The sequence below is a fragment of the Papaver somniferum genome, unplaced genomic scaffold (assembly GCF_003573695.1).
Source record: "Papaver somniferum cultivar HN1 unplaced genomic scaffold, ASM357369v1 unplaced-scaffold_19, whole genome shotgun sequence".
In the NCBI taxonomy this organism is placed as follows: domain Eukaryota; kingdom Viridiplantae; phylum Streptophyta; class Magnoliopsida; order Ranunculales; family Papaveraceae; genus Papaver; species Papaver somniferum.
In genome coordinates, this window is record NW_020628818.1 from 18520445 (window position 1) to 18528977 (window position 8533).

An 8533-nucleotide genomic window follows, 5' to 3' on the forward strand; every position below is an offset into this window, starting at 1 on the left:
TCCGCATCTCCTCGCCGAGGCATGCCGACCATGCCAGCCGTTCCAACTTGCCATGCACAACGCAGGCTTCCAAAACGAAGGGTTGCAACAATCAACGGCCACCCTTCCACCTGAGATGAAGATCTTAACCGTCCAAGGTCGCCAGCTAACGCGTGGTAACCTTTGGCCCAACGCAAATCCCTAATTTTGGCTGCGCCCAAACTATGCCAAAACCCTAGTTTTGGCCGCGCCTAAACTATGCCAAAATCCTATCTTGGCCACGCCTAAACCATGCCGTCCTTTCCTTCACGGTTGCCAAAACAAAGGGTTTCAATAATCGACGAGCACCCTTCCATCTGAGATGCAGATCTTAGCCGTCCAAGATCGCCAGCTAACGCGTGGTAACCTTTGTCCCAACGCCAAGTCCTAATTTTGGCCGCGCCCAAAATATGCCAAGACCCTGGTTTTGGCCTCTCTTAAACTATACCAAAATCCTAGCTTGGACACGCCTAAACCATGCCGACCTTTCCTTCATGGCTTCCAAGATGAAGGATTGCAACAATAAACGACCATCCTTCCATCTGAGATGCAGATCTCAACCGTCCAAGATCGTCGCGCCAAGACATGTCAAACCATGCCAGCCGCGCCACATGTTCCAATGGCATGCCATACAACCTTTCCGCGCCAAAGCATGCCAACCACGCCACATGTGTCAATGGCATGCCGTACCAGCCGAATCTCCACGCCAAGACATGCCAACCATACCATATGTGCGAATGGCATACCATGCAACCTTTCCGCGCCAAGGCATGCCAACCATCTCTACGCCCAAAGCATACCAACCATGCCAGCGCTCCACATGTTCCAATGGCATGCCATCCACATCTCCGCGCCAAGGCATGCCAACCATGCGAGCCGCACCGCCGTGCCAAAACCATGCCGGCCATTCTTCCACGCCGTTGGCTGCCAAAACGAAAGGTTGCGACAATCAACGGCCACCCTTCCATCTAAGATACAGATCTTAGCCGTCCAACTTCACCATCTAATGCGTGGCAACCTTTGTCCCAACGCCAAGCCCTAATTTTGGCCTCACCCAAACTATGCCAAAACCCTAGTTCTTGGACGCGCCTAAATTATGCCAAGATCCGAGCCTGGCCACGCCTAACCATGTCAAAGCCATGCCGGTCATGCTTTCATGACGCTGTCTACCAAACGAAGGGTTGCAATGATCAACGGCCGCCCTCCCTCTTAAGATGCAAATCTCGACCGTCGAGGGTCACCACCGAGCCGGCAAGTCTCCCAATCTCAACTTGCCAAATATCAGCAACATGATACACGTTTTCTACGAAAACACTCGAGACATCAACACATGTCACAAACTGGGGGATGCTCATTAGGGTATTGGTTTGGCGGTTTACAGCGTGCGGCGTACACTACGCCCGTTACAAAACAGTGTCATTAGAATGAGGCGGTTAGTAAATACATGGAGTAATGGTGAAACGCTTTCCTTCATTATGGAACATCAATTCTAGGCGTTACCGATTACCACCTCCTCCCATTTACTCATCCTTTTCTATTTCTTACGAGACCAGAGTACGTTTCACTTGGACTTGTATAAATAGGTCTTACCTATTACCACCGAACAACAAGTTTCAGTCAAGAGCATACAACACTCAGAAATCACTTGTTAGCTTTCCCATCTGTTAGATTACGCTTTATGATGCAACTCAAAACAACCACTCTTCCAGAATCAACTATTCTTGTTTCAACACTCTCTTCCTTTCCCTCCCTAAAACCAACCCTTCTCCTTCACTTTGTGATCGAAGCAAGTCTAGAACGTTCACTTCTTGTTTTAGGTAGGATTTGTACAAATTGATCTCTCGAATCTAAAGTACTCCATTGCAGTACATTGTTTAGGGTTTAGACATGTTTCTCACCCACAACACACGAAATTACCGAAACCAGCAGAAACTGTTTTCACCCTCAAATAGTTAGGTAACTAGTAGATATGAATCATACAATGTATATTCTCTTTACTTGTTTAAAATTAAAATCAATTTTTATTTTATTTTATTAAATAGATAACTCCTAAATTTAAGCCGACCGATGAGGTCTTTTTGTTACGTGCACACTCTTTAAAGGAGTGTGCACAAAATTGTACTCGGAACTTCCATGGGTTGGGTGTCGACTTCTTTTCCACACATGGAAAGAAAATAATTTGACAAGAAAATCAACTCCTTCCTAAAAAATTATGCCAAACAAGGGTAATTTGATCTTCCTCCCCTAACTCCACTCCACCCTAAAACCCACCGGTGCCAAACGCATTCTTAGATGCTTTAAAATAAGTCACAACTCCCTCTTCTTTAATTGTCTCCTTCGACTTTGTCAAGGTGGGCTTGAAGGCCCAGCTTCAAATCACAAACCATATTCAGTCTAAAGGTGAATGATTTAGAAGAGAGGCTCTGCGAATCTACGATAAAGACGGAGTTAACTTAGTCCCAAAATTCCATCTCCATGAATGATTCTTAATCATTTCTATGCAAAATATTCAATCATCAATCACAAATTTCATTCCTAACTCTCATGTTCTCTAATTCTATACCCAATTTAAAAAAAATTCGTTTCCCTTTTTATTTCTTTGGTTTTCTCTGTTAAATCGGTTTTCTTTCGTTACTCTTCTTTTTTAACCTAATTTCCTCTTTCCCAATTTCTTTCGCTATTTCTTTCAGTCTGTCTTGTTCTTTCATCATTATTTCTGTTTTCTTAAATTATCTTTAACCCTTTATTTTATTTCGAAATCATTATGTTCAAATCAATTTTCATAATTGTTAACTTCTATTGTCTTCTTTTTCTGTGTTTCAGGGAAAGTTTGGTAAGAGCTGATGCTTGGTTCAGGCCTTGTCAGGTCAGTTGCTCGGAATTGAGAGAAGAGAAGAAGCTACAGTGCAATTGAACAACTTTTTCATATGGCGGTAGTGTTTCCTCATATACAAGTAAGGAAATTAATAATTTATTTAGATACAAACACTTGGAGACATTCTCTATACATAAAGAAAAGAACCTAATCATTACAGAGAGTATACAATTTTTTCAAGGAAAGTTTGTGTATAGAACCATAAAAAAGCATCACAGATACTGTTCTAATGTCAGGAAATTTCCATCTTGCAACTATGGAAATATCGTTTATGCTATACAAGTGGCAACAAATCTCAGAGATACTGTATCGCTATTTACATGCAACAATCGGTCTTATAAAAACCTGATAGAGTTTCAATTCTATGTTAACACTCTTTTAAGGAAAAAACACATGGTTCTCTCAATCTTTTAAAAAAATGTCTGATATTCCTACAGACAACTATATTGCTCATCTCACTAGCTTTCTAGAAGATCAAGATAATCCTTTGCCTGAATCTTTCCGATATTATATAGAGTTTCTTCGTTTTGTTACTTTACAAATTGAGCATAAAAAATTTCCTAGAATTGTGGTTAAACTTTTCAAAGAAATAAATAAAAAGGATGATCTGAGAGGCTTGAGAGTTGGAGAGTTAGCTTATGCTCTTAACATGGCGTGGTCACCAACTGGCAGGCTCATAATCAAAAAGATTGCATATCCTAAAGTGTTTGTAATAAGATTCTATAATGCTGGTGATTTTGCTGCTGTAATTTATTCGATTTCAAATAGGGTGCATGGTGTAAGGATTCGCAAGCTCGTCAACGCTATTAGACCAGTCAAGAGACAGTTTAGCCGATAATGACGTAATTAATTAAATATAAATAATAAATTTAATAGAAACTATTCAAACAATTTGGAGAAACAACTAGTACCATTAGATAGATACCGAAAAATTGTGCGAACGGACTACTAGAACATGTAAATTGGATACCGGACGAAGAAGATATGGGACTCGGAAGATGGAGTCAAAAATAGTCAAACCGCGGTTGACTCAATCGTTGACCATTTGACCTTACCCATTGACTTGACTAGACCTTACTTTGACTAACAATGAATGTTTTAATGTTGACCTTATTAAGATAAATTATGTACTTAAACTAATTTAAGTAGGATTAGAAATAATTAATTAAAAATAAGTGTAACTGTGGTGTAGTTATTAATTGGGTGTATTACAGAATGGTCACACTTTCTTAATTTGTTTTACAAAATGATCATACTTTAAATTAGTGATTACAAAAAGATATTTCTCCATCCGACTTGACTGTTTTTGAAAAAACAGTCTGAATATTGTCTAAAATACCCCTCCTCAGTTGTTGAGGTGATGGTGATGAAGTGGTGATACCGGTGGTGATGGCGGTGGCTATACCTCAAGAGAAGAAGCCGTGAACCCTTGTATGAATGTGGTGTCACAGATCCTGAACTGGGCTAAATTTCCGGTGCCATTCAAACATCAGCGGCCATTGCACCTGTACCACAACCATTACATAACCAATTTCCTGTGTTACCAGACCACCAAACACCACTGCACAACAACCATTTCCATCTGAATTGTTGCACCCTCTTGAACCACCGGTTCATAACCATTTCAGTTCAAACCATCTACAATAACTCATATCCTGTCCTAAACATTCATCTATAAATAACAAAAGCAACCAAAGCCTCCAGTTCTTCATCATTTCAAATCACCACTGCAATCAACAACTACCACAACACCACTGTCTTCAATTCCATTCTCTCAGCAAACCATTGCAATCTCACATACAACACCAATTTCATTACCAGTCTATGATCTGCAATTTCTGTAGTAAAAGCATCATCATCAGCGTCAGTGCTTCAACCAACTACATCATCAGTTCAAGAATCCACAACAGCTCCTTCCAACCCATAGAATCCCTACCATCTTTTCCATTACTTCAGCCATCTATTATTCTAAATACCCACCCTCACCACTGGCAAACATCACCAGCAAGCAACACCAACACCACCAGCAAGCAGCAGCACCACCACCAACAACAAAGCAGCACCACCAAATCATTCTTAACCACAACAAAAACTCCATCAAAATCATTCTTTACCACAAAATCCGTTCATAATCCCATTCTTCTTCACTGATAAATCAAATTACAAAATCAAATTAAATTAGGGTTTACTGAAAAAATCCATACATATCAAAATTCAAACAGAACCCTAACTCTTTTTAACTGATGCAACACCATTTAATTATCGATTCAAAATCACAAAAATAAAATTAGGGTTTCTCAGATCTTACCTCTTTCCACCTCCGATCTTCAATTGATGTCTTCAAAGAATTAATCACACAATTCCAATCACATCAACAACACACCAAACTGTTAATGGAAACTATCCATAATGTGTTCATCTCCTTCTATCAATGCTTTTTCTTTTTTCATTTTTTTTTGTGTAGATGGAGTTGCAGAGCAAGAGAAAGAGAGACAGAGAGAACAACGGGCGCAAATAGGAGAGAACGAATTAGGTTTTTGCTTTTTCTTTCAATTTGAGGGATAAGAAAGTAATTCCAACACCTGAGTTAACTCTGACGCGTGACATAACGCTGCAGTTAGGTGTCCAGTGATCAGTCTGCAAATACTTTGTAACTGTGTGATTCACTTGTGAACCGGTATTAGGAAGTGGGACTGTTTTTGTAAATGTGTATGTCAAGCAGGAGATGTAGAATAGGTAAGGAGTGTAGACAGTAATAAATAGAGTGTATGTATGTGCTGCTAGTAGACAGTAATAAATAGAGTTTTTCTTTTCTTTCGTTCTTATTTCACGAGAAGTGAAGCTAGAGGTGGTGTTTTGTCAAAGCAGGAGATGTCGAATAGGTAAGGAGTGTAGGACACTCATGGTTTTAGATATAGTTTATATATAAAAGAAACGAGTTCTGGGAAATGTAAGAAAAGGTCGTACTATTAAAAATACTATTAACAAATTGATCCTACTGCTACAAACCTACTGCTACAAAATGGTCATACTTCCGTTTATAGGGCCGGTGGGCCCTCCAAAGTCAGAGTTAAATCAGGTGCTCAATTTACCTATTTGTCCTTATGTTACCATAGACTGGGTATAGTTACATCTCGAGGAGAGTTTCGGATCATCTCCTTCTTCTTCATTATGCGGCTTTTTCTTTCCTATTTCTCTTCTCTAACCTTCTGCAACAGTGTTCGATTGAGTGAGGAAGAAACAATTTCGAGTGAGATTGATCATCAACAGTGAGGTTTTTGCTCAGATAGTTCGTGTTTATGGTTTTGTTTCACTCTCATGGTGTTTGATGACTGATACGGGTTGAAAACAGGTAACTGGTTGTTCAAAACCCTAGTTTTCTTTCAAGAGACCGTCAACATATTTACAAACATAATGAGGTTGGTAATCTTGAACCCATATTGTGCATTTCAAATTATTTTCAGAAAGCTTAATTTTTCGAATTTGGGGATTGTTTTTAAACCCTAATTTTTGTAAATTAGGGATTTATACTAAATGTTATCTGTTATAATTGTTTGTTGTGTTAGTAATTGATTGTGTAAATTGTATTTTCTGAAATCCTAGTTTTAGGCTGTGCTGATTTGGTGATGTATGATAATTTAATTTGTGTTTGTGTGTTTGAGTAAGTTTGAGAGAATGGCTTTGTCTCTGATTCGAAATTGCAGGTTAAAAAGAACTCATGCGACAGGAAAATGGTTCTTTCTGAGTTACCAGTTTCTTTTTGATCCCTAAAAACTTGGATTTTCATATGTATCTGTCATTGATATCAATTTGTTTTTGATTTAGTAAACAAAAGGAAATGGATTGTGGTTTTCCTTCTATTTTCAAGGAAATGATACTTGAACTAAATTATGTTTGCCTCTTATGTATGGCGATGCATCTTTCTGATTTGCTCCATTTTTTGTAACAGAAACCAATTGGCGCAAATTGCAATGTAATCCTTTTTGAAGTCTAAAGCCGCATGGCAACTTCAGTTCTCTTAAATCCTGTGGTGTGTTTGAGTAACTTGGGGACAGGGAGTTTGTGTTCGAGATTCCAAGACTTTGGGGGGCTGAAAAATTAGTTGGAGAGAACATTGCTTGTCGTTGTTCTGCTATATAGTTGGTTTACTGTATGGAGAGATTAAGCTCTATTACCCATAACCTGCATAGCTTCATCACCTGCCAATTCACATCTACAACAGTATCACCAGTATTGTTAAGTGTTTGGTGTTTGCATATTTTCTCCACCATTTTGGCAGGTAACTTAATTTCATTTTTTTCTTTAGCTTTCCCACTAGATGGTTTCAATCGTGCACCTAGTAACCATGTGAACCCGCGCTATTGTTTGACTAAATGGTTTCTTTAAAATTTCAGTGTATGTTTGAAGACCTTGCTCATATAGTATGGTCTATCTTCTGCCGAGTATTTGTATGTTCTTTCAGCTATTTTGTGATGCTGACATTCTTAGTTTCAAAATAATCCAGAGGTATGCATAAAAAATTTCTAAAATTTCTTCGTGCCCACTTCTCAGGTTAGTGGTTTAATGCTTGCAATCCATATTGTTTCAAAAGAATCCCAAGTACAGGACATTTGTTCAGCAAATGTTTCAGCCAATATGAGAAGTTGAGAAAGAAGCAAGTCTTTCTTGAATTATGCAATTCCTATGTTTGCGGTACGCCAAATATTCTTAAGTCTAGTTGTTATTTCATTTTGAAACCATGAATTCCTCTGTTCACTCTTCGGAAATTGTCTTTGTGTATGTCATATTACAGTATGATACGGAGTAGTCATATTTTTATTAGTCAAATCCCGTAATCAATCACTTAAATAGGTTCAGAAACGGATCAGTAACATTTCTACAATCAAGAGAAAACTGATGAATACATTGTGTACAGGAACCGTCAGTGCTATGGCGGGAGAAGGCAGTGCTACGGGGAGAAGGCAAAATCATGTTCATCTGCTGCTGGTGCAACATCATCTTCACCTACAAAGTCTTCAGCTTCAGCATCACAGGAAACACCATCAACTACAAGTTCATCTATGAGGTTCAAGATGTAGAGGTTGGAGGAAAGTGTATAAGACAATGTCACAGGCCATTGCAGGTGTATGAAAGAACAGGAAGATGATTGTCTTCAGGATGATTGCATAAAAGTTTCCAGGCCGGGCGTCAGGGTTGCCAGGTCTGGTGGTTTAATTGCAGTTAAATGTTTGAGTTAAAAGAGAGGGTATTTTGGGGATAAGTAACACCATTTTTTTCTCCAGCAGTTATGTCGGACAGAACATGACCATTTTGTAAGCCAATTACAAAAGTATGACCCTTGTGTAACCGAATCATAAAAAGTAGGACCATTTTGTAATTGGCCCATGAGTTTTCTTTTTAGAAAAGAGAAAGAAGAGATAGTTAGGAAAAGTGAGGAAATTCTATGAGAGTGAGAGTTAGAGAACAAAGAGTAGAGAAGTAAAGGAATGATAAGGAAGAGTAATAATATAGTAGTAGAGGAAGTAAGAGATGGAACTTGCTGATGGTGATGTAAAACATGATCACTCATGGTGCCAAGTTTGAAGGTCCCTAATTTACCCTTCATAACATGATCAAGAAGATGAGTGAGTCAGCCACCTG

General features: G+C 38.8%; 2 long non-coding RNA genes across 2 annotated transcripts; one reads left to right on the forward strand and one right to left on the reverse strand.

The window, feature by feature from the left end:
- Positions 1 to 2393: 2393 nt before the first annotated feature.
- LOC113338850 lies at positions 2394 to 8318 on the forward strand. Its single transcript, XR_003354870.1, has 5 exons — positions 2394 to 2972; positions 5358 to 6312; positions 6843 to 7172; positions 7445 to 7585; positions 7809 to 8318. It is a non-coding gene; the product is annotated as an uncharacterized LOC113338850 (long non-coding RNA).
- Positions 4034 to 5358, reverse strand: LOC113338851. The gene is made up of 2 exons (XR_003354871.1): positions 5202 to 5358; positions 4034 to 5040 (listed from the first exon to the last, which is right to left on the reverse strand). It is a non-coding gene; the product is annotated as an uncharacterized LOC113338851 (long non-coding RNA).
- Positions 8319 to 8533: the final 215 nt, after the last annotated feature.